Source organism: Hyaena hyaena, unplaced genomic scaffold, assembly GCF_003009895.1.
Source record: "Hyaena hyaena isolate Hyena2069 unplaced genomic scaffold, ASM300989v1 scaffold_495, whole genome shotgun sequence".
NCBI classification, from domain to species: domain Eukaryota; kingdom Metazoa; phylum Chordata; class Mammalia; order Carnivora; family Hyaenidae; genus Hyaena; species Hyaena hyaena.
In genome coordinates this window covers 461671-488137 of record NW_024081128.1, presented here as the reverse complement: position 1 = coordinate 488137, position 26467 = coordinate 461671, and the positions used below count along the sequence as shown (strand labels likewise).

The 26467-nt window shown below is 42.6% G+C and overlaps 1 protein-coding gene across 6 annotated transcripts in view; it reads left to right on the top strand.

The window, feature by feature from the left end:
• The window catches only part of FAM110B (family with sequence similarity 110 member B), a 152663-nt gene that overhangs the window by 13279 nt on the left and 112917 nt on the right, over positions 1–26467 (top strand). The gene's annotated exons all lie outside the window — the stretch shown is intronic.

Genomic DNA, 26467 nt, shown 5'->3' with positions numbered 1-26467 from the left:
AAAATCATTATCTTTTTAAAAAATTTTTTTTAAATTTATTTCTGAGAGAGAGAGAGACAGCGTGAGCAGGGGAGGGTCAGAGAGGGAGGGAGACACGGAATCTGAAGCAGGCTCCAGGCTCTGAGCTGTCAGCACAGAGCCCAGTGCGGGGCTTGAACCCACAAACTGTGAGATCATGACCTGAGCTGAAGTCGGACGCTTAACCGACTGAGCCACCCAGGCGCCCCTAAGATCATTATTTTTAACGCCTCATACCTAACATACATAGCGCATCAACTTACGAGACAGCGTTTTCCCTAATTGGTTCTACTTACATTTTCCCAGCTTTGTTGAATTACCATGGACAAATAAAAATCATACAAATTTAAGATACACAGTGTGATGTTTTGGTGTATGTGTGCAGTATGAAATAGTGGCCACAGCTAAGCTAATTGACACATCCACTATGTCACAAAGTTACCTTTTGGGGTGTGCGTGTACGTGCGTGTGCGTGTGTGTGGTGAGAACATTTAAGATCTACTCTCAGCACATTTCAAGTAGACAATAAGGTATTATTAACTGTAGTCACCATGTTGTACATGAAATCTCTAGAACTTACTCATCTTACAACTGAAGGCTCATTTTCTCTCTCTCTCTCTTAAAGTTTGTTCTCTTTGGTCAACAGCTCCCCATTTCTCCCACACCCGAGTCCCTGGCAACTACCGTTCCACTCTCTGCTTCTGTGAGTTTGACTTTTTTAGCCTCTACATGTAAGTATGTGAGATTTCTTTTCTGTAGCTGTGGTAGAAAGCTTGGTAGTATCTGCTTTGAAACATTTCCAGAACAAAATCACCTTGACAGTATTCTTTTGGGAGTTTACTGGACCCATGTATTAGAGTGCATCCTTCAAACTATTATTTCTCGAAGAACATTCTGGCTTTGCTCGCTAGGTACAGAAACCCATAATTCTGCCTTCTGGCTAGGCTTTCAGAACTTCCGTTGAAAATTATGAACCTACTGAGCTCTTCCTATTTGTCGTGGAAGATTCTTTCACGAGTGCACGTAGCCCATTCACAGCTTTGGTTTTGTCAACCTTGACCTTCCGAGTAGCTGGCTCTGGGCAATGTTTAGGTGGCAAGGAGTTATCTTAGATCATTTTAGAATCAACTTCCTTGGGGCGCCTGGGTGGCTTAGTCGGTTAAGCGTCCGACTTTCGCTTAGGTCATGATCTCATGGTTCGTGGGTTCGAGCCCTGCGTCGGGCCCTGTGCTGACTGCCAGCTCAGAGCCTGGAGCCTGTTTCAGTCTGTGTCTCCCTCTCTCTATGACCCTCCCCTGCTCATGCTGTCTCTCTCTCTCTCTCAGAAATAAATAAAAAATATTAAAAAAAAAATTTAGAATCAACTTCCTGACACAGTGGCCTTCTCGTCCATCCTGCTCTCCATTTTGTTTGAAGAATATTCCAGAGGCGGCCATGACATCTCTTCTACTTTGGTGGAGATGTCAGTAGGTACTCCTTGCACTGTTACTGCCCAGTGTACTCTACGTTTGACACACTTGAAAATGTGTCAGAAACATGTGGCGAATAATTGGACTGTAAACAATGAACTTGAAGCAAAATTAAAGCTCAACTGTAGCAACTTAGTAGGAATCTATGAATAGTTTCTGCTCTGTCTTGACCTGTTTCTGTGTTTTGATTTTCTCCAGGTTCTAAAACTACCTGCTTCCCTCTGATTTTACTTTTTTTCTTAAAGGGATCTTCCATCCTTTGTGAAAAAAGGCAGGATTTAAAATAAAACTAGAGATGTCCTTCAGGTAATTTTTGGTCTGTAAGTTGGTTGTTGAAACTCTATATCAGGAAGCCAGAAGTTCTATATTTGACTTCGTTGGAGCCCTCATACTAAATATTTAAATCAGTGGGAAATCAATTTAAATATTTTAACTAAATGTTTAATTATTTATTTTTGGAGGTGAGAAAACTCTTAGAGGTCACTTCTTTTTTCTCCATCCCCATTACAAGTTTTACTGAGTCCTGTGGCAGAACATGTCTTCCATCTTGGGTATCTCTTGTGTGGAAAATCTCCACGGGGGATTTGGTGAAGTCTCTGAGCCACCAGCAGTGTGTTCTCTGGGAGGGTGCGGTGGCGAGGAGAAGACAGGCATACCTTTGCGTTCCTGTGCCAGAGGGGGGCTGCTGGCGGTCCCCTGAGGTGACCCATTTCTATCTCAGAACGACACTGCAGTGACGGTATTCCTGTGGCCCCGCCTTTCTCACGGACATGGATGCCAGCAGGTGGCATAGAATCGTCAAGCCACTGAGGAGTGGAGGAGCTGGTATAGCCCGCACACCCAGTGAGCCTTAGTCGTGGACAGAAGGAGGCAACCCCCCCTGCCCTCCCCGGCCTGCTCTTCCCATTCCTTGGGTCTTACATCTTTTTCCCCCCAAGTGGCAGCTGGAGTGAGCATTCCCACATTTGCCTTCACCGGCAGGCCCCTCCCTGCCTGGAGCTGTTCTCAGAGGTCCTGCGTCTCAGTGTCCCCTGGGATGTCCCTTCTGCCACCCCTTCTTTCTCCCTGGGCCTGCGAGGGATTGTTGATGACCTACTGATGGGTTTTTCTAGAGCATCTCCCCATCCTGAAAGGCTGCTTTGGAATTAGATGCGGTGCTTTCTCTCTGGAACTGAGACTGACTCTGCTTTCCTTAAAGATTTCTTCCAGGGGACGCCTGGGTGGCTCAGTTGGTTAAGCGTCCGACTTTGGTTCAAGTCACAATCTCAGGTCAGTGAGTTCGAGCCCTGAATCGGGCTCCGTGACGACAGCTGCAGAGCCTGGAGCCTGGTTCAGATTCGGTGTCTCAATCTCTCTCTGCCCCTCTGCTGCTTGTGTTCTGTCTCTCTCTCTTTCTGTTCTTCAAAAATAAATAAACAGGGGCCCCTGGGTGGCTCAGTTGGTTAAGCATCCAACTTCGGCTCATGATCTCACGGTTTGTGGGTTCAAGCCCCGCATTGGTCTCTGTGCTGACAGCTCAGAGCCTGGAGCCTGCTTTGGATTCTTTACCTCCCTCTCTCTCTGACCCTGCCCTGCTCACGCTCGCTCGCTCTCTCTCTCCCTCTCTCTCTCTCAGAAATAAAACATTAAAAAAAGACAAAAATAAATAAAAAATTTTAAAAAAAGATTTCTTTCAGTACTACAGATGAAGGCGAATATGTGATGTTCCAGAATCTTTACCTGTGTGTATCAAAAATGGAATATAACAGCAAGGGCCAAGGCCAGTGTAAGAGTATGAGGGGGGAGGGTTTGGGAGATGCCCAGTGGCGATCTCCAGACACACATCTCCTCAGATGGAGATGGGCTACTCTCCTATCCAGGACAGGCGCCCCAGCCTGCCACATTTCCAAGCTCAGTAGCTAGTAGTTGACTCCACTGGAAAAGTGTCTGTGGGGGAGGGATTAGTGATCGTATGCTCTACAGATCGTCCAGCCAAGACCCGTGAGGGAAAGTGACAGAGAGGCGGGTTTCAACTTCATGAAGGTCAGGGTGCATTGCCGATCAAAATGGACTGCCATGGAAATGGATTCTCTGTTGTTGGGATGGGGAGGTGGGGGTGCAGAGGGGGCTGGACAGTGGGCTTTCTGTCCCCTATGCTGACATCCAGGTGGTTTTTCTCCTGACATACCAGCTTCACCCACAACCCACGTGGCCATCGCCATTTCTAGCAGCATCTTTTTTGACTTCTCATTTGTGTTTATTTCATGATGCCTTAGAAGCTGAATCCGCCCCACGGTAGACTTACCAGAATCTATTCAGCGCACAGTGTTGGAAAATAAGGTCACATCTCTTTTAACACCAAAGTAAACTGATAAATGCTTGTAAGCAGAGTAGGAGAGGGGCGAAGCGGCTGGCCTCTGGTTTGGGGACATTTGGCACCATGCTGGAAATGGATGGGAGCAGGTGCCTCCCGGGGTCAGGGGTTTTCTGTGCATCAAGATCCTGGCAGCCACGTGTGCCGAGTTCTTTTGCCTCCTGCTGTCTCTGGCTTGGCCGAAGGCCGAGGGCCCAAGCAAAATGGGAACTGTTGGGGCTGACTTGGCGAAGCAGTTCTTCCTCGAAAGGGCCTTCGGGACTGCCTAGTCCAGTGGTCCACACTGTCGACCCCGTAAGCAGATCTGGGATTCTGCAGTGTCCTGGGCTCCCTTCTCCAGGTCGGGATTTGGGGGCACCACGGACGTCACCGTCAGTGACCATGGTGCACAGGTGGCTTTGGGAGCTCCGGATCTGGGTCCGTGGCTCACAGACTCTAGAACATCGGAGTCTGGAGGGATGCCAGTCTGCCCCCAGGGTTTCTGATTACTGAGGTCCAGGGAGGACCTGAGAATTTGCAGTTCTAACAGGTTCCCTGTTGATGCCGAACTGCTGATCTGGGTGAAATCCACATGTTCAGGGGGCGCATGGTTGGGGGGTACACTGAGAGCCCCCAGGCGCAGTAAACTTGGCAAGATCCTGGGCAGGAGGGAGCCAGGGAGGGGAATGGAAGGTGGGTGTCTTGTAGGAAAATGCTGCCGAGGGCAGAGTTACAAACGTTCTCCCGAAGATCTGCCTTCTCACAGGCTTCACTTTCTCACCAAGAATCTGAAACAAAGCCCATAGATTTTAATATAACACTCTGTGTGTGTACGTTTCCCCCTTACCATTCGGCTTTTGTCTTTGCTGTGTGGATATGCACGTTTAAGATATCAGTTGAGGGGTTGCCTTGGGTGGCTCAGCTAGTTAAGCGTCCGACTCTTGATTTTGGCTCAGGTCAGGATCTCAGGGTTGTGAGATCAAGCCCCGCATTGGGCTTCGTGCTGGGTGTGGGATCTGCTTGAGATTCTCTCCCTCTCCCTCTACCATTCATGCTCTATCTCTCTCACTCCTTTTTTTTTTTTTTTTAACATTTATTCATTTTTGAGACAGAGAGAGAGTGCAAGTGGGGCAGGGGCAGAGAGAGAGGGAGACACAGAATCCGAAGCAGCCTCTAGGCTCTGAGCTGTCAGCACAGAGCCTGACACCGGGCTCGAACTAACCAACTGTGAGATCATGAGCTGAGCTGAAGTGGGACACTTAACCGACTGAGCCATCCAGGGGCCCTCTCTATCTCTTTCTGAAAAAGTAAAAAAAATTATCAGTTGAGTTATGATTTGCTTTTTGGAGTACCATTTATTAAACATTTTTAGATATTGGAAGCAAGACTGATAAAAACTGTATTTCATTTAAAACTAAAAATGATCAATTGAAATCGGTCTTTGGCGCATATTCAGCCATTTCATAAAATATTTTTAAATGTAATGGTTCCGAGGTGTTTTTGTTAACATCAAAACTTTGAGCCATGAAAGTGTACTTACCTTTCTTATGTTAAAAAAATGTTTTTATGAAAAAAAAGGAGGCGCCTGGGTAGCTCAGTCAGTTAAGCGTCTGACTCTGGATTTTGGCTCAGATCATGATCTCATGAGATTAAGTCCTGCTTTGGGCTCTGTGCTGACAGCATGGAGCCTGCTTGGGATTCTCTCTCTCCCTCTCTCTCTGCCCCTCCCCTGCTGATGCACGTGTGTACAAGACGCATTCTCTCCTTTCAAAGTAAATAAAGTTAAAAAAATAAAAATAAAATGTTTTTATGAAATGATATTCTTTTCTTGGGAGGCTTTTTTTGTTTGTTTTAGCTGATAAATTATCAAATTCCTTATTTTGAGACCGCTTAGGGTCTTTTTGTTTTAGGGCACGTAAACAATTTTTCTTATTTCAGTAACAATTAATGTAAATGTTATTCACTTGATTAAATTCGGAGGAAGATAGTAAAGGTGATTTCTAAATTTACTCTTAGGTCCTTAGGTAAAACTGCCTTCTGTGAACTGAAACATGTTTTTAAAGACTTACAAGGGTTTAAAGTAACACCTAATGAAATGTGTATTCTATAATTAAAGTAAGTCCTATTTGGAAACAAATGTAACTCAAAGACTATTGAACTATTTCTTAATATATCATTCAACTCATTCTGTTTTTAAAGTGTAATTATATAGTCGACCCATTTAGTCTGAATACCTCACCAAACAGAAACTAGGGTATCTTTTCAACCATTTTAGAATCTGAGAAATCTGAGGTCTCTTTGGTGAGGGTGGCCAAAGAGAACTAGAACATGCACTCTCTGTGGCCCTTTGATGAGGTTTTTTTTAAAATCTAGGAAACAGATACTTTGAGATAAATGAGTATACTGGGCAAAAAGAAAGCTAGGAGTTGAAGTAAAATCTGTATTATCTGTTATTATGCAAGAAGTGACCACAAAACTCAGTGGCTCAAAAAATGCTAGGTGTCTCATCCTCACATTTCTGTGGGGAAAGTGCAGGAAGCTGCAGTCCGAGAGTTGCTGGGGTGTGGTCACCAGGAGGCTGGATAGGGCCCAGAGTAGCTACATCCAAGGGGGCTCAGCTGGGTGGCTGGTGCATTGATGCTGGCTGGGTATTGGTTGGTGGGCGGAGCTTAGGTCCTCCCTACCTGGGGCCTTTACTCCTTCTGTCTGAACTGTTCTGGTGATAGGTCCAATTCTCAGCCAGGGAAGCACCAGAGAATGATTTTTCACAATGTCCAAGACCAGCCTCCCGCTACCCAACTCCACAGATTGACCAGGTTTTTCCTGAGGTGCTCCTTTGCCCCAGGAAGTGCTCCCGCCAGACACCCGCCATGTTCGTGACTCCCAGGTGCAGCGATTGGAATGTGCTGGCCTGAAAGAGAATGTGCCCGGCCAAGTTTTCCCGAGGAAGGTTGTATCTGAGCTGAGTCACACCTACCTACCTAAGGTAGGTGCTCCGTAGGCGAAGGGATGGGCTGGGGGGTGGGGGTGGGGGGGGGAAGTTTGAGGGAGAAATTCAGGGAACAAAATCTCAACGAGATGTGCTAGACCAAGTCAAGGGACTGAGGCATGAAACAGCACGGGCCCATCTGGGATGCTCCAAGCAAGTTAGTTTTGGAGCAGGAGATGAAACTTGTGAGTTGGGGAGGTTTGAGGAGTGGAGTAGCCTCGTGTGCCCAGGTAGTGGTGGCGTTGAGATTTCTTGTAAGTCTGCAGCTTCTGAACCATGCGGCTTGGACACGTGGTCACACTGCCTCTGATGCACATTTCCTCATTCATTCCTTCAGCAAAGATTTGAGCACCTGTTAGGTTTGAGGCATTACACGGCTCCACTCCTAAAGGATGGAGATGTCTCCATTTTATAGATGAGAGACTAGCTGAGGGAGATTAATTGACTTGCCAAGGTCATCGAGCCAGCGGTTCAGGGCTCTGAGTGTCTGTCTGCATCTGTGTGGAAATCTGAAGGTACGGATGAGATGCAAACTGCTTTTTTATAAGAATTGCCTGAGACATATTTACAATGAAGATTTCAAGGCCTTACCTTCGGCTTATTTATTTCTAGGGGAGGTCCCTCCGGTGATGCTTGCTGTTGGTAAAGTCGAGAACCTAGCTTTGCTTTAGGCTTGAACTTTTGCACAGTGTGGGTAGGGAAATCGGGGGGAGAGGAGATAGATGCAGTGTCTTTTTTATATGAATTTGAGGGGCATGATGACCAAGAGGTGATTCCTCTCTATGAAATTAAAGCAGACATGACAGCAGTATTTCCTTCTAAGAGATTTCTAAAGTCTTCTAAAAAAATAAATTGTGAAGCAAGATACCCATAAGCCTCAGTATCTTGGAAAACAACACACCGTTTGCTTTTTGATAATTGATTTTATCGACATTTTGTATTTGGTTTGATTTAATATTTTACTTGAGTTAGTAGCTGAAAGGTACTAATACTTTCACTGGAACCAAAAGCTGAGAAATACCTGAATATAAGAGTCCAGACCAGTATTAATGTCCTACAAATTTCTAGGACTAAAAAAAAAGCAAATAGGGTGGGATTCCTGAGATTTATTAAAAAAAGGTACTTTGGGGGCGCCTGGGTGGCTTAGTCGGTTAAGCGTCCTACTTTCGCTTAGGTCATGATCTCGCGGTTCGTGGGTTCGGGCCCCGCGTCGGGCTCTGTGCTGACTGCCAGCTCAGAGCCTGGAGCCTGTTTCAGTCTGTGACTCCCTCTCTCTCTGACCCTCCCCTGTTCACGCTGTCTCTCTCTCTCTCTCCTAGAAATAAATAAAACAACAACAACAAAAAAGGGTACTTTGGTGCTCAGGATTCCTTTGTATTTTATAATGTACTGTTCTGAGCACTTCACATGTTTTGGATCATTTTATTCTCAAACCCCAAAAAGCTAGGCTTCTGATTCCATTTCACAGGGCTATAGAATGTGAAGTTTACTTAGAAAAGAACCTATACACTAGTTAATTACTATGTTTTTAAATGCTCAAAAAATGTATTAATGTTCTCTATCCTTATCTACCAGTTGTTGAGCACTGAGCACTAAAAATCTTTAGTATGATTGTGCATTTGTCTGTTTCTCTCTTTAGTTCTATACATTTTTGCTTCATTTAGTTTGGGGTTAGGTTGATACACGTTTAGAACCCTTAATGTCTTTGTGCTGAATTGATACTTTTACCATTATGTAACACCCCTCCGTATCTGTAGAGATGCTGCTTGTTTTGAAATATGCTACTTCTTGTCCTGAAGTTGGTTTTATCTGATATTAATATAGCTACACCAGTTTTTTTGTGGTAAAACACACACAAACACACACACACCATGGTATAGATATGTGTATATACTGTTTTACTTATTTATTTATTTATTATCTTATCTTTACCCTATCTGGACTTTATACTTAAAATGTGCCTCTTACAAATGGCATATAATTAGGTATTGCTTTTTTATCCAGTCTTGAAAATTCTCCCTTTTAAGAGTTTTGTCCACTTACATTTAATGTAATTATTGATATGGCTAATTTTAAGTCTACTGACTTATTATTTGTATTCTGTTTATTAGAAGTGTTTGTCCTTTCTTTCTGCCTAATTTTAGATTAATCAAGTATTTTTTAGCACCCCATTTTATCTCCTTGGCTTTTTAGTCAAGGTTTGTGTTTAATTTTACTGATTGTCCTAAAGATCAATCTATTCAATACTGAATTCATATTACAACTTTAAATTTAACCCAATAATCTTCGGACAGTACATTTCCATTTACCTTCCACTCATTTGTTGTGCTGTGGTTATATGTTTTACTTCTACATAGGTTATCAACCCCATAGTACAATAGTATGTTTTGCTCTGTAGTCAATTACCTTTTTTAAAAAAGTTAAAACAAAAAAAAAATTAAAAAGCCCCTTTGAAATATTTATACACACTTTTACCATGTCTTTACTCTTTCTTTACTTTATCTTGTAAATCTGAATTTTCCTGCCTTCAACCTGAAGAACTTCCTCTATCATTTACTGTGATGTGGATCTGCTAGTGACAAATTCTGGCTTCTGTTGCTCCTAATGAGAAATTGGCCATCATTATTATCTTGGCCCCCTGTATGTAATGTCTTCGCTCCCTCTTGCTTTTTTTTTTTCTTTTTTATGTTTAATTTTCAGAAATTAAACCAGGATATTTCTAGGTATAGTTTTATTTGTATTATTCTGCTGTATTTTCATTGAGCATCTTGGCTAATGGTTTGATGTTTTTCAAATTTGGTACATTTCATTCACATTCCTTGAAATATTTTAAATACCATTGTTCTCTCTCCTCTAAGTACTCGTATTTTGAATTGTTTGATATTGTTTCTCAAGTCATTGCTACTTAGTTCATTTTTTTCCTTTTCTTTTTCTCTGTTTAATTAAGATTACTGACTTGTTCTTTTGCAATGTCCAATTAGCACACCCACCCAATAAACTTTTTCCAGATTTTCACTTTGTTAAGTTTTTCGTTTTAGTTCCAGTATTAGTATTAATATACTGTTATATGAGTTTCAGGTATACAATATAGTGATTCAACAATTCTGTACATTACTCAGTGCTCATCATAATTAGTGTACCATTTAATCCCCATCACCTATTTTACCCATCCCTCCTCTCTCCTCCCCTCTGGTAACCATCAGTTTGTTTTCTGTATTTAAAAGTCTGTTTCTTGGTGTGTTTCTCACTTTTTTATTTGCTCATTTGTTTTGTTTCTTAAAGCCCACATATAAGTAAAATCATGTGGTATTTGTCTTTCTCTGACTTACTACACTTGGCTTAATACCCTCTAGATTCATCCATGTTGTTGAAATGACAAGATTGCATTCATTTTTATGGCTGAATAATATTCCATTGTACATCTATAACACATCTTCTTTATCCACTCATCTATTGATGGACACTTGTGCTGTTTCCATAATTTGGCTATTATAAATAATGCTGCTGTAAACATAGAGGTACATGTATTGCTTTGAATTAATGTTTTTGTGTTTTGGGGGTAAATACCCAGTAGTGCTATTACCAGATGGTAGGGTAGTTCTATTTGTAATTTTTGAGGAAACTCCATACTGTTTTTCTGAGTGGCTACACCAGTTTACATTCCCACCAGCAGTGCAAGATGGTCCCTTTTTCTCCACATCCTTGCCAACACTTGTTTCTTGTGTTGTTGATTTTAGCCATTCTGACAGGTGTGAGGTGATATCTCATTGTAGTTTTGATTTGTGTTTTTCTGATGATGAGTGATGTTGAGCATCTTTTCATATGTCTGTTGGCCATCTGGATGTCTTCTTTGGAGAAATGTCTGTTCATGTCTTCTGCCCATTTTTATTTTTTTAAACATTTATTTATTTTTGAGAGACAGAGACAAAACACAAGTGGGGGAGGGACAGAGACAGAGGGAGATGCAGAATCTGAAGCAGGCTCCAGGCTCTGGGCTGTCAGAGCCCGATGTGGGCCTTGAACCCCTGAGCTGTGAGATCATGACCTGAACTGAAGTCGGACACTTATCTGATTGAGCCACCCAGGCGCCCCCTGCCCATTTTTAAATTGGATTATTTGTTTTTGAGTGTTGAATTGTGTCAGTGCTTTATTTTGGATACCTACCCTTCATCAGATACATCATTTACAGTATCTTCTTCCATTCAGCAGGTTGCTTTTTAGTTTTGATCGTTTTCTTCCCTGTGCAGAAACCTTTTATTTTGATGTAGTCTCAGTAGCCCATTTTTGCTTTTATTTCCTTTGCCTCAGGAGGTATTCCATCCAAGAAACTTTTTATTCAAATACTGTATTTTTAGATTTTTATTTAGTTCTATTTTAGAATTTCTCTTCTGTACTAATATATCTCTAATCTTCTTCCATCCTATACCTATTTTCCTTTATATTCTATTTTTAACATTTATTTATTTTTGATTGAGAGAGAGAGCATATGTGCTTCAAGTAAGGGAAGGGCAGACAAAGAGGGAGAGAGAGAATCCCACTCAGGCTTCATGCCTGAGGCACAGAGCCTGAGGCTGGGCTCAATCTCAGGAACCATGAAATCATGACTAGAGCTGAAATCAAGAGTTGGACGCTTTGCTGACTGAGCCACCCAGGCACCCCTATTTTTCTATATATTCTTTAACATACTTTTATAGTTGTTTTAAAGTTCTTAACTACGGGGCGCCTGGGTGGCTTAATCGGTTAAGCGTCCGACTTTCGCTTAGGTCATGATCTCGCTGTTCGTGGGTTCGTTCCCCGCGTTGGGCTCTGTGCTGTCTGCCAGCTCTGAGCCTGGAGCCTGTTTCAGTCTGTGACTCCCTCTCTCTCTGACCCTCCCCTGCTCACGCTGTCTTTCTCTCTCTCTCTCTCTCTCTCTCCTAGAAATACATAAAACATTAAAAAAAAAGTTCTTAACTACTAATTTCATTAATGGAGTCATCTGTGTTTCTTTTCTTATTGACTATGTTAATTCCTAATTGTGGATCACATTATCCTGTTTCTTTATGTATTTTGTAATTTTAAAAATTGTATTCTAGGCGGTGTTAACAAAACAGAGAAGCCGGAAGTGTACTATTTTGTTTGTTTCAGATCTCTGAGCCTGCATGCTCCTTAATGGAGATTAGGATGAGGAACTGAATATTCAGATCCCTTGGAATTGAGCTCAACTCTGGGTTGCACATTTTGTTAGATTGAGTTCCCCTGATCTTCCTTTCTTTAAAATCTCAATATTTCAGCGGGGAGGGGGTTGGACTACCATTTCCAATGTTTTGATGTTTTGATTCCCCGTTACACTCAGAGACTGAAGTTCCGTGAGAACGCGTGGGCTACCAATGTTGTTTCTCTGGCTTTCTAACCTCTTCACTGCTGCTCTCTTGTCTGCTTTGCACAGGAAGGTAGAGGGGGTTAGATTGGAAGACTTACTGGGAAAGGTAATTTGCTGTTGCATTTTTTTTATTCTTCCAGATTCCATTCTCTCTTCCCTAGCAGTTCACCCTGTCCCGTAATGCTGGTCTTTCTGTCCGTGTTCCTGCCAGTATCCAGTCTGTCTGTGGAATTCTTCCTCCCTCTCTTCAGAGTAGCCAGGCTCAGTCTATGCAGACATGCAACCCGAGGCCGGCTTTTAGTTTGCCTGTGAAGGCCTCGTTTCTTGTTGAATTTAGGTCATCAAGGCTTCTGTGCATTTATTACTCTTTGCTGGATGCACAGAAAAGTAGATTTTTATTTGATCCAGGTGAAATTTCTTGTTACCACGACAGCAAAGGCCTTGCTACGTGCTCTGTATCCTCATAGGAAATGGGAGTCTCATTGTGCATTTATTAGAGCAAATGCCCAAACCGTTGAAATCTATCAGTGAGCCCTCTGGATTCTGGTTGGGTTTGCCCATTGGAAAACCCTGGCAGCTGATCGGTGCAAGGTTGAAGTGCTAAGTGACATTTGTCCACTTTTCCACCTTTCCAAGACTAAAATCTGGTACCTACACAATTCTATTGAGCCACCCCCTAGCCACTGATAGCTGGCAATACAGTAAGATGATCTGAAAGAGAATAAAAATAAACTCAAACATTGTTCTCTGGCACTTTCTCTGAGACAAACGTCTTCTCAGTTATGAAACTGCCCCAACAAATCCAAGTGAGAAAACAGAAAAAGTTAAAGGTACATACGTAAAGTGAGTGCATAGCTGGCTTCATCTCTTGGGGCCGCTGTCACGAACTATTGTAGGCTGGGCAGCTTCAATAATAAACATTTGTTTCTAACAGCTCTGGAGATGGGGAAGTCCAAGATCAAGGTGTGGGCAGATTCCATGTATCATCAAGGCCCGTTTCTTGGTTCATAGGCCACTGTCTTGTCTTGCGTCCTCGCAGGGCAGAAAGAGTCTCTCTTGTCTCTTTAATAAGGGCACTAATCCCATTAAGGAGGGTCCATCCTCATGATCCTGCCTCCCAGCGGTACTGCTTCCTTTTTTTTTTTTTTTTTAATGTTTTATTTATTTTTGAGAAAGAGATAGAGACAGCATGAGCAGGGGAGGGTCAGAGAAAGAGTGAGACACAGAATCCGAAGACAGGCTCCAGGCTCTGAGCTGTCAGCACAGAGCCCGATGCGGGGCTGGAACCCACGAACCATGAGATCATGACCTGAGCCGAAGTTGGACGCTTAACCGACTGAGCCACCCAGATGCCTGAGAGGTACTGCTTCCTAATACCCTCACAGTGGGTCCGTTGCAATAATGTTACTACCACTAATGGTTGAAACATAAAGGATTATTTATTCTGTTTCAGGCTTCAAGCCAGTGGTAGTAAATGTATTATTACCCTTTGATTCACAACAGCTCTGAGTAGAACAGAGATTGAACTTGGGAATTGTTTGAGTACAAAACATACATCTTTAACCACTAGCTGTAAATACTCCCTTGTTTAACCACTTTTTAAATGATCAGTCCATTTATTTTTTTATGTGTTAGATTGTCTTATTAATTCCTTTTTGATCTATCCATGGTATTTTTATCCAATACCTAGTTTTTGTGTGAATGTGGATTTGAGATGGATATAAAAGAGTTCAAAGACTATGTTTTTTTTTAATGTTTATTTTTATTTTTGAGACAGAGAGAGACAGAGCTTAAGGCGGGGAGGGGCAGAGAGAGAGGGAGACACAGAATCGGAAGCAGGCTCCGGGCTCTGAGCTGTTAGCATAGAGCCTGACGTGGGGCTCGAACCCACGAACTGTGAGATCCTGACCTGAGCTGAAGTTGGATGCTTAACCGACCAAGCCACCCAGGCGCCCCAACAAAGACTATGTTTCTGAAACTTATAATTTATTTGGGGGAAATTAGGCTTACCTAAAATAGCCACATAGCCGGAAACTGCTCCAAAAGATCATATAATAATAAATGCCATGTTTTACAGAGCAAGTTGTATTTCTTATGCAATTTAGTATTACCGTTAAGAGCGCAACATTGCCTGAAATGTCTGGAGCCATTAATTTGATAGTTACCAATAGGGTCGCTCTTTCCTGGCCATTTATTTTGATACAAGTTACCCCGAAAGCCCGAAAGCTAGGGTATAGCAGACCTCAAAAATGAAGAGTTCAGCCCTCAGTGTAACTGTACCCTGACTTGTTTTACAGACATGCCAGGTGGCCTGGCTCACACTCCGCACTCTCTCGCCTTCTGGAAGCAGCATGGAGAAGGCCCCGTGAGTAGCGCCCCGTGGCACTGCGGATGCTGGGCTTCCTGGGTCCTGCTAGCGCAGTCAGACTGTTGCTGTCATAAACACAGTGATTTATCCTGGGACCGTCCATCCACAGGGGCCTCACTGGAGAGATGCATCTGGCTCCGCATTTCTGTTGTAAGGGCTATGGCTTTCCTGGGATACGTGTAGACCCAGGCTACAACGTGGCTGAACCCGGAGGGCTTACGCTGTGTAAAATAAACTGGTCACACAAAGACAGATGCCATTGAATCCCACATACAGCAGGTCCTTAGAGAAGTCAGAATTCGTGGAGACAGAAAGAATGGTGGTTGCTGAGTATTGGATGGCGGGGGAGGGGAGGTGGGTACAGGGAACAGGGCGCAGAATTCATTAATTAACGGATTGATATTTAGTGGGTCCAGAATTCCACTTCTTCAAGGTGAAAAGAGTTCTGGAGATAGATGGTGGTGGTGATTGGACAAGAATAGGGATGTGTACTTAATGCCACTGAACTGTACACTTAAAAATGGTTAAGATGGTGGGGCAACTGGGTGGCTCTGTCGCTGAAGCACCCAACTCTTGGTTCGGCTCAGGTCATGCTCTCACGGTATATGGGTTCGAGCCCCACATTGGGCTGTGCTGACAGCATGCAGCCCGCTTGGGATTCTCTTTGTCCCCCTCTCTCTGCCCCGCCCCCACGCGTGCTCACTCTATCAAAATAAATAAACATAAAACGGTTAAGATGGTAATTTTAAAAAGATTTTTTTTAGTGTTTTTATTTATTTCTGAGAGAGAGAGCATGAGCAGGGGAGGGTCAGAGAAAGAGAGAGACAGAATCTGAAACAGGCTCCAGGCTCTGAGCTGTCAGCAGAGAGCCCAATGCGGGTCTCGAACCCACGAACCGTGAAATCACGACCTGAGCCGAAGTTGGACGCTTAACTAACTGAGCCACCCAGGCGCCCCAAGATGGTAAATTTTATATTATGTGCCTTATACCACTATTTAAGAAATGTAATAATATAAAACGTGATGTAAAGTATGCATTTCGATGCTAAAAAAAGAAGTGTTCAGTAGCTCGTATTACATTTTATTGCCATTATGCTTAATTTTTATAGGACAGCAGACTATGCCATTGGTGGTGTTGGCATTGTTCTATACTTGCTTGTTAATGAGACAAATAGCTTTTTTAGAGAAAGCTAAAAGTAGAGATTCTTCGGCCTGAAATCATTGCCACCAGCCCTGGAAAGTACTTGAAAGGGACTCCAGTGATACCTCCTGCCTAGACAAAGAGCCCCAGACCCCGGCGTCGTTAAACAGAGATCTGTCTCTTGAGGACTGAATAAGAAACAACAGTGCGGGGCAGCCACTGCGCCCGCATGTTTGATGAGCATAACGAGTGTGTGTGTGTCTTACAAACAGTTTAATTGATACTTAGAGTCCCTACAGTCCAGCATTGAATATATTATGGAGACTGATTTTTTTTTAAGCCTATTTATTTTGAGACAGAGAGAGCGCGCGCACAAGTGAGGCAGGGCAGAGAGAAAGGGAGAGAGAGAGAATCCCAAGCGGGCTCCCTGATGCAGGTCTCGAGCTCACGAACAGTGAGATCATGACCTGAGCTGAAATCAAGAGTCAGATGCTTACCAGACTGAGCCACCCAGGCACCGCATGGGTGCACCCATGGCACCCTTTTTTTTTTAAGGAAAAGAAAAGGTGAAGGGAGACTAGAATCTGATCAACACTCTCTTTTTTGGTATTTGGAGATGCCTTGTAGGATGGGAAATTGCCAGTTTATGATCATAGCAGAGACCAGAATTGTGTTGACATAGTTTCCTGGCCTGCTAAGTTTTTTTTTTTTAATTACTATTGCATAATTTTTATTTTTTTGAGGAACATAGAAATCGATTTAATAGGTACCGAGTCAAAAATTATAACTTACAAAAGTAGAATTATCATATGACCCAGAAATTCCCCTTCTGGTATACGCCCGGAAGAACTGAAAGTGGGGTCTTGAAGAGAGATTTGTACACCCACGTTCATAGCAGTATCATTTGCAGTAGCGATTATCATGTACAGACAACTCACGTCCCTCAGTGGGTGAATGAATAAGCAAAATGTGGTATGTGCATAGAGAGCAGTGTTATTCAGCCTTGAAAAGGAAGGGAATTCTGACACAGGCTTACAGCACGGGTGAACCTTGAAGACCTCGTACTAAGTAAAATCAGCCAGTCACAAAGGTCGGATGCTGCATGATTCCACTTATGTAAAATGCTTAAGAGTAGTCAAGATCACAGAGACAGAAAATAGTTGCCAGGGACCGCGTGGGTGCGGTGGGGGTGGGATTTGTTGTTCAATGGGTACAGAGTCTCAGTTCTACAAGATAAAAAGAGTTCTGCAGATGGATGGTGGAGAAGGTTGCATAACATTAGGAATGTATTTAAGAGAACTGAACTGTAGGGGCGCCTGGGTGGCTCAGTCGGTTAAGTTCGTGGGTTCGAGCCCCGCGTTGGGCCCTGTGCTGACAGAGCCTGCTTCAGATTCTGTGTCTCCCTCTCCCTCTGCCCCTTCCCCACTCACACTGTCTCTGTCACTCAACAATAAATAAATGTTAAAAATTTTTTAATTAAAAAAAAATAGTACTGAACTGTACTTAAAAAAGCCATTTAAGATGGTAAATTTTGCGTCGGGTACTTTACCACAACAAAAAATTAAAAAATAATAACGATTTAAAGATCAGGCCTTTTTGCTGTAGGTTATAGTAACTTCTTTCTTCCTATGTTTCTTCTTGAAAGACGTCTTCTCCGTAATGTAGGTTAATAAGGGATTTTGCACAGAAAAATTTGAGTAACTTACAAAACATAGGCTTTCTACAACGGCTTCTGCTGGACAGAGAAGTGCAGTGACTTCGAAAGGACCATTCCGACCAAAAAGAATCTCTTAATATAGTTGGGATTTAGGAAATCTCTGGTGTTGTACACATTCAAATAATTTTAAGGAAGGAAGTTCCTCTATTCTTTCTTCCCAAAGTAGCATATGAGCCCTACAGAATTTATCAAAACCACCCTTGTTTATATTCAAGTTCATGCATGTAAATAACTTGTCCACCCAGCAGCTGCTGGCATACAGGCTGGGAACTACTTACCATACCCTGTTGGTTTTGTAACTTTATTCATCTTTTCTAAATGAGATATTTCAGGCACTGACTCAACAATCATTAAAACCCTGGAAAATGGCAGTATTAGTAATTGGATCATAGCCAGCCAGTGACATCCTAGGATTGTTAAACATGTATTTGTATAATGCGCTCTGTGTTGGGTGTTAAAAATGAACTTCTGAAATGTACAACATTCTTTCTAAAAAATGTGCTGTTTGGAACCAGGTGCATCCATCCTTAGGATAAATTTGTGACACAGGTATCTTAGTAAGCATTTTGTAGGTTTTGCATTATGACATTTTCCAGAAATTTCTATCATGGCTATAACATTTCTGTTACCAAATGTGGTTTGCTAATAAGTGTTACTCTTTATGGAGAATCAATGAACAAAAGTGATGGGATATATTTGAATGAATTTAATGAAACTTTCAACTGTGCTTTCTCTTTTTTTGGCAAGCCTAAAGAAATATAGGTGTCTGTTTAAACTTACTGCAGTTAAATTAATTATTGGAATGAATACATGAAAAACCTCGTTTTGGGGCGCCTGGGTGGCTCAGTCGGTTGAGCGTCTGACTTCAGCTCAAGTCACGATCTCATGGATCATGAGTTCAAGACCCACATCGGGTTCTCTGCTCGCTGCCCCTCTCCCCCTCAAAAATAAACAAACATTTTTTAAAAAGGCCTCTTTTAAAGGTGTCTTCACAGATGTGAGGAGTATTATGTAAGGTGATTACGGTATTGTTAGTTTGAACCTCCAGAAGATTCTTTCGTTGTAGAATCTTGTCTTTTTGGGAAGAAAAGGTAATCTTCCAGGTTTAGAAATCAGCGATTCATAATCAAGTGACTCCTAGGTGCCTGGCATTTTTACACATTTTGTTGAAACATCGTGTGTGAAGCAGGCGGCATTTCTATTCGTTCATGGAAAATCAGGCAGAACAAGGCTGCTGAGCCTTCAGCCATGGAGTGAGAGTTTGCCAAGTCCCGATTCCTTCATTTCCTCCTTTATGATACACTGGCACGTAATCCTCACAATGACCCTTTGAGGTGAGGACTATAATTACCTTCATTTTATAGACTGCGAAACCTGGGCTCTTAAGAGGTTACATTAGTTACTCAAGGTCACTTAGCTAGTGAAGGCATGGGAGCAAGATTGGAGCCCAGCTGACTTCGCAGCAGCCGAGAGTGCCCATTAGGTAATCGTTTTGGTTCTAAAACTCTGTCCCAGTTCAGGCTGTATGCGTTCTTTAGAAGGAGGCCCACCTTGTTTCTGGAGCCCCTGGACGACAACGTTTGTCTGGGCTTCCTCTGCATCTCCTGCATAACCCAAGTCGATGTATTGCTGCTGGGTTCAAGGTCAGGACGTGCTGCACGGGGCTGTCGCGGTATCCGACGCATCAAAAATATCTATAAAGTGTCACAACCTGGGCTAACTTCCTCGGATGAGGACAGCCAGGCCAGGGTGTAAGGTTTAGCAAGGAGGTACAGCCATAACTAATCTTTGTGTCTGGGGTGAATGTGCTCATGGAGACCAGGAAGGTGCGTGGCCCTGTGATCACGTTCCATGGCGGTTCAGGATTGCTGGACACAGCGTACAAGGGGGTGTGGCAGAAGGAGCAGATTTGATGGGGGACCCTGTCTGCCAGCATCGGGGGTGTTGGGCCTCAATGCTGGAGGTGACAGAGAGCCACGGACAGAGTGCGAGCCTGGTAGGCTGGGGGGTGGCTAGGGGCCCACGGTCCTGAATGGATACGAGACAGATTGATCTTGCTGCCACGTGGAAGGCTGAAAATCTGGGCATTGAGAGGTGGGTTGTGGGATGACAGGAAGCATGTTATGATGAAATATTAGAAATAGAATACGGCTGAATTCTCAGCTCCATGAACTTGTGCCGTCAAGTCTCCCTACCTCACGAGGCAGTCTCTTCAAATGTGAGATTGTTTAGGGGTGGGGGCGGGGGAGGAGGGGGAGGAAAATGGGAGATGGGCATTGAGGAGGGCACTTATTGGGTGTCGTATGTACCTGATGAATCACGGGGTTCGGCTTCTGAAGCCAGTACTACACTGTATGTTAACTAACTAGAATTTAAATAAATTAATTAAAAAACCATTGAGATTGTTCAGTGCTGCAATGTTCATATCATGAGTTGTATCTGCCCCCTCACTTCTGCCATTCAGAATATTGTCTCCTTCGTATGTAATCCACCTTCCGCCCCCACTTCCCTAGTTGATTTAAATATGTATTTTTTAATTTTTATTTTTATGAAGTATATATTTTTAATGCTTATTGATGTATTTTGAGAGAAAGAGAACACACACATACCAGTGGAGGAGAGGCAGAGAGAGAGAGAGAATCCCAGTCTTCACACTCAGCATGAAGCCAGACATGGGCTCGATCTCACCATCGTGAGATCATGACCTGAGCTGAAATCAAGAGTTGGACCCTTAACCGACTGAGCCACCCAGGCGCCCTGATTTAAATATATTTCTTGGGCCTTTTCCTATCTGCCCATGTTTTAGTTTGTCAAGATCTGACGGTATCCAACACCCCCATCAGCCTGGATCTTATTGGAGGTCCGGGGCAATTCCAGGCTCGTGCATCATTTTAGACTTAGCGGTGGGCAGATGGCAACCTGTAGAAGGTTCTGGCACCCAAGCTGGACTTTAGAATGAGACTTGTGATACGTATATCCAGAGCACAATGGAGCATTACCCTTACCCCTGCACGGTTAGTGCTGTTAGAACATTTATATATTTTTGAGAGACAGAGAGAAAGAACACGAGTTGGGAAGAGTCAAGAGAGAGAGAGGGAGACACAGAATCCGAAGCAGGCTTCAGGCTCTGAGCTGTCAGCACAAAGCCCCACGCGGGGCTCGAACCATGAACCATGTGATCATGACCTGAGCTGAAGTCAGATGTCAACCAGCTGAGCCATCCAGGTGCCCCAACTTGTGTATATTTGTATTGAATTTGATACTTTTGTTAGTTCAGCCAGTAATTTTACCAGTATGCTATATGTAAGAGCTGAGTGATAAACTCAAGCTCACAGGCCTTTTTCGGATGAATTAGTTTTTAACTCCTACCACGGAATGTGTTACTTATAGTTTTCAGTTGATAAACTTAGGAGGGGCAAGGACTCTTTCTTAATCTTGGTGTCTTTTCCATCTAGTTACCAATACATGGCTGCCCCTCAAGGAATATTTGCTAAATGAATGCAATTTTCCCTTATATTTGACGCTAATGCTATGAAATCATTACATCTTTATATGTTTAGAATCATTATGATATATAATATTGTAGCCATTTTTAACCTCTGACTCAGCTGTAATTTTGAGAAGCTGATCTTACATCCTTATTTACATCATAGATAAGCATGTCCAGTAGACCAGCTCAGAGCCTTGTGGATGCTTAAAAAGTGTTTCCCAATTAATCTATCAAAGAGTTTTAAATAATAATTTTGGAATTGATTTATAATCTGACCCATATTTCCTCACACTTCCATGCTTGTTGGGTTTTTTCTCTGCATTTATTGATAATTCTTCAGTCTCCTATATATTATCCTACATGGATTATCAATAGTTTTAGGGAGATTATTCTTTTACAATGTGGGTGAGTTTACTTTAGACCAAATATTATTAACCCACTTTTTGGAAATCTGTTATAAGGCTACAACCTATTGGAAGTTGTAGAAAAATGGAATAATTTAGTCTCCCTAGCAGTAATCAATTTGACTGTTGGTTTTTTCTTTTTCTTTTTTCATGGTCTCCAGGTACTTACCCAGCATTGATTGCTGTAATTTTTGTCAAAGTATTGGAAGATAGGGGCGTCTGGGTGGCTCAGTCGGTTGAGCGTACGACTTTGGCTCAGTTCATGATCTCACGGTTCATGGGTTCCAGCCCCACATCTGGCCCTGAGCCTGCTTTGGATTCTGTGTCTCCCTCTCTCTCTCTCTGCCCCTCCCTGCATGCACTCTGTCCCTCTAGCTCTCAAAAATAAACTTTAAAAATTTTTTTTATTAAAAAAGTATTGGAAGATGTTGGGGGCACCTATGTGGCTCAGTCGGTTGAGTGTCTGACTCTTGATTTCGCCTCAGGTCATGATCTCCTGCTTCATGAGTCCCAGCCCCCCATCAGGCTCACCCTGACAGTGCAGACCCTGCTTGGGATTCTCTCTCTCTCCCTCTCCCTGTGTCTCTCTCATAAATAAGCTTAAAAAATAAAGTATTGGAAGATGCTGAGTACCGTCTGCTGAAGGATTTTTAGGTTTTCTTGATGAGATCCTGATTTTCAGGTTAAATGATGGTGGCACTGAGTTTTGTTTGTTCTTAATCAGGTTTGTTTAGTTAATACTGGATACACAATTAAGTTCACTGAGTTGAAGGGTATAAGTGAATTTTCACATATATGTGCAATCGGGGCACCTGGGTGGCTCCCTTGGTTGAGCGTCCGGCTCAGGTCGTGATCTCTTGGGTCATGCATGATCTCTTGGTTCATGAGTTCAAGCCCCACGTCGGTCTCACTGCTCTCTGCGCAGAGCCGGCTTCAGATCCTCTGTCCCTCTCCGTCCTTCCCCGCTTGCACTTGCTCAAAAATAAATAAAACATTTAAAAAATGTTAAAAACAACAACAAAAACAAATGTGCGCAATCCTGTAGCCTTACTTCTGTCATGACAGATCCATCATTTCCTTCCCCCTCCCCCACCCCGCACTTTCAATCGTCCGTCTTTGCTGCTCTCGGCCCTTTCTCCCCCTACCCTGGCCTCTGGCAATAACCGATCTGCTTCCTTTGCCATAGTTTTTCCTTCTCACAAAGTTCACGTTAATGCATTCATACATTTGGTCTGTTGTGTTTGGCTTCTTAGTATAATGTTTTTGAGATTGACTTATGTTGTCATATGCATCAGTAATTCCTTCCTTTTCATTGCTGAGTAGTGTTCTTTTGTCTGTGTGTACAATGTACAATGTAACTTGTTTGCTTATTTGTCAGTTGGTGGACATTCGCATTCTTTCAAGTTTGGGGCTATTGTGAATAAGGCTACTATCAACAATCTTGTGCAAGTCTTCAGAATTTGTGTCTTTAACTGTCTCTTGGGTAAAGGTCTCAAAGTGGAACCCGCTGGCTGGGTCATGTGCTGTGTGTTTCACTTTACAGGAAACTGCCCAATTATTTTTCCAAGTGCCTGTAACATTGTATAAGGATCCCAGTGGCTCCCTTTCCTTGCAGACACTTGATACGTTCGCCTTTTTTAAAGTTGGTGGTTCCTGTGAGTTTCTAGTGGTATCTCGTTAAGGTTTTGCTTTGCATTTCCTGCTGACTAATTATATGGAGGATTCCTTCTTGTGCTCACTTGGCATTTATTTTCCTCCTGGAAAGTGTATAAATCCTGTTTTTTTTTTTCCCAATGGGGTCTTTTGTCTGGCCTTGGGTTGTAATATGTTAATGAGTTATTCTGAAGAAATATAAGGAAGGTATTTTATTGCTGACTTATTTTCAAGAAAGGAATTCCTTTCAATGGATATTTTGTTTCTTGCACTTTTTTGGGTTTTTTTTTTGTTTTTTATTTTTTGCTGTTTTGGGCATGGTCAGAGGGATTCTTCTGTTATCTGTCTGTTTAATTTATTTTATCCTACGTCGTTACATCTATGGTTGACCCTTCAACAATGTAGGGGTTAGGGTGCTGACCCCCTACCATGCAGTCAGAATCCATATATAACTTTTAACTCCTTCCCAAACTTAACTACTAATAGCCTACTCTTTATTTTTTTTTTAAGTTTATTTATTTATTTTGAGAGAGAGACAGAGAGAGCGAGGAGGGGAGGGGTAGAGAGAGGGAAAGAGAGATTTCCAAGTTGGCTCTGCTCTGAGACCCTCAGCATCACATCACGTCGGGCCCAGTCTCTTCAATCATGAGATCATGACCTGAAATCAAGAGTCAGATGATTCATGTTAATGGAGCTGCCCCTTAACTACTAATAACCTCCTGTTGACCGGGAGCCTGACCTGTGACATAAAAATTGACCCATCTTTTCTATATTGTGTTTTATACACTGTATTCTTACAGTAAAATAAGCTCGAGAAAAGATGTAATTAAAGTTATGAGGAGAAAATACATTGACAGTACTGTGCTGTGTTTCTGGAGAAAATAAAAACTTGGATATAAGTGGACCCTCACAGTCCAGGCCCATGTTGGTCAAGGGCCAGCTGTGCCGTTGGCTAAATTGTCAACTCATTCTCTGCAAAAACCCAAGTGGTTTTATTGGCTCTCCTGTCTACACACACATACCTACATACACATTGATCTTGGGCAAACCTTGCCTAAGTTATACGCCTCCGTGAAAGCCCCCATATTTATTTCCCTCATCAGCCCACATTAGGCAAGGACGGGATCTCTCACTTTCTGGTTCCCTTGCATCTGGCGCTGTGCAGTGTAAGTAACTGAGGAGTAGGGAGATGACGGCTGATGAGGATACTAAGTTGCTGATCTAGGTAAATTAAGTGCTCTTGAGTGATTCCAGAGATTCAGGGAATCAGAATACTGTCTGAACGGATGGCTCTAATAGTAAATTATCTTGAAATTCTTACTTTAAAAACTGCTTATATAAGCTTTTACTGGAGAATTCCTACATTTTGCTTGCTAGCTATCTGTAAAATCTTCTTGAAAATGTGTTGTAGCAAAGCGATGACTATGATTTGACTATGAGTAAGAGAGGGGGATTCTATTTTGAGAGGAGACACATCTAGGTTAGGAAATCCTAAGAGTATCCTAAGTTTTATTTGGGACTTCTGGGCATTCATGGCTTAAGCTAGCCTATCAGGGGAGTGAAAGGCAGAGCATATTTTTCATCATTTTCAGTAGTGTTTCGCATTAACACAAAGTTGACTTATCAAGTGGTGTTCATGCTGTGTAGAGTAATAGATGTGTAGAAAATAGATTAAAGGCTCTGAGGAATTTATTTATAGAAATTAAAGGTCAGTTATAATCTCATAGAGCACTGGATTGGTACCTATGAAATCAGAGATAAGGACCAGCTAAGCTGTGTGACTTTGGAAAGGTCCATTGACCACTCTGGCTTTCATTGCTTTGAAATGAGTGGATTGGAGCAGATGGCCATACAATGGTTTTAGCTTTAAAATAAGTGCCGTGAATTGTTTTTATTAAGATGATTTTAATGTCACGTGGCAACTTTGAAGATAAACCCAATCCAGAAATTCATTCATCGTGTTACTCTCTACCCCAGTCAGAGGTGTGACTTCGACATCTCTCAGTCATTAGAGTAATGTTGACCTCTTTGTTGTTTTCTCTCTTTGAAAGTGTGAGAAAGAAAAAGCAAAAGTAATGAAAAAGATGAAAAGGAATTTTTGACACAGTTTAGGGCAACAGAAAATACTAGTTGTAAAATATAAAACTTTCTTTGTTATTATGAGTCAGATACCTCTGGGCCCAATGTAATAAACATTTCTCTGATGCTTTGTTAAATGTGTATTGAGTTTATTCATTTGAATTCCGGAATCATTCTGGCAAATAGAGGCTTTTTAAAAATTTTTCTGATGTTTTCATTTTTGAGAAGGACAGAGTGTGAGTGGAGGAGGGGGGGAGAGAGAGAGAGAGAGAGAGAGGAAGAGAGAGAAAGAAGGAGAGAGGGAAGGAGACACAGACTCCGAAGCAGGCTCCAGGCTCTGAGCTGTCAGCACAGATCCTGACGCAGCGCTCGAACTCACAGACTATGAATAGATCATGACCTGAGCTGGAGTCGGACGCTCAACCGACTGAGCCGGGCCTTCAACTGACTGAGCCACCCGGGCGCCCCCAAATAAAGTCTTACACTGCAGGTAGTAAACAATTGAAACGAGCTGTAGAACTTGGAGTTCTTGTTTCTATTTTGATCTGGCACGAATTTTTACTTTAGGTTCTTGTTGAACCTTGCCAGATACAGGGGAAAGTGGATTGTTTTGAAAGTTTTAAAAGTGAGCGTGGGAAGTGTCAGTCTTCCTTGTTATTTAAATAGAATTTTCAGGCTCTCTTTTTATTTTTTTTAAAGCTATGCAAAATCTAGGTCAAGATTTGCAGCCTTACTAATAAACTTCCGGCTTATCTATGGTTCATTACGTTTCACTCCAGAAAGGAGATAATAATGATGGGGGGGAAGTTGGCATCGACCTTAATAACGTGGATCCTAGCCACTGTCTGTTGAAGTCCCAAGTGCCTCCTTAAAATTTTACTATTGCTTACTCCTATATCCATGCAAACTACACAGTAGATCTCAATAAAAAAAGATACCTATTACAGTCAATGTGTTTTCCTTTCCTGTCTCCAGCTCCCCCTCTCAAGTAAAAAAAGATCTAGTTCATTGGATTCATGGTATGCAAGGAAAGCAGATGCAAGAGAAGACGGTTCCGTTTTCCACCCTGGTATTTTCTTTTGAGTTGCCAGATGTGTAGATAACAAGCACTTTCATGACTGATCCAAGTATATCCAAGTGTAACGAAAGCAGTTATGTGTCAGACAGACGTACGGATTGGACTCTCCGTTTCTTCCCCCCCTTTGTGAAATGGAATCACATTGTTTCTGGGGCTGCCTGCATGCCCGGTCAGTGTTCATTGTTTCCTTCCTAAAAATGAAACATTGTGTGCTCACAGTGTGGGACCATGTTGCCTCCAAGGCCTGTCCAGGCTCCAAGAGAAAGAAGCCCTGGGACAAGTAGGGATGTGTGTGTGTGTGTGTGTGTGTGTGTGTGTGTGTGTGTGTGTGAGTGTGTGAGAGAGCTCATGCTTAATTGCGTTTGGA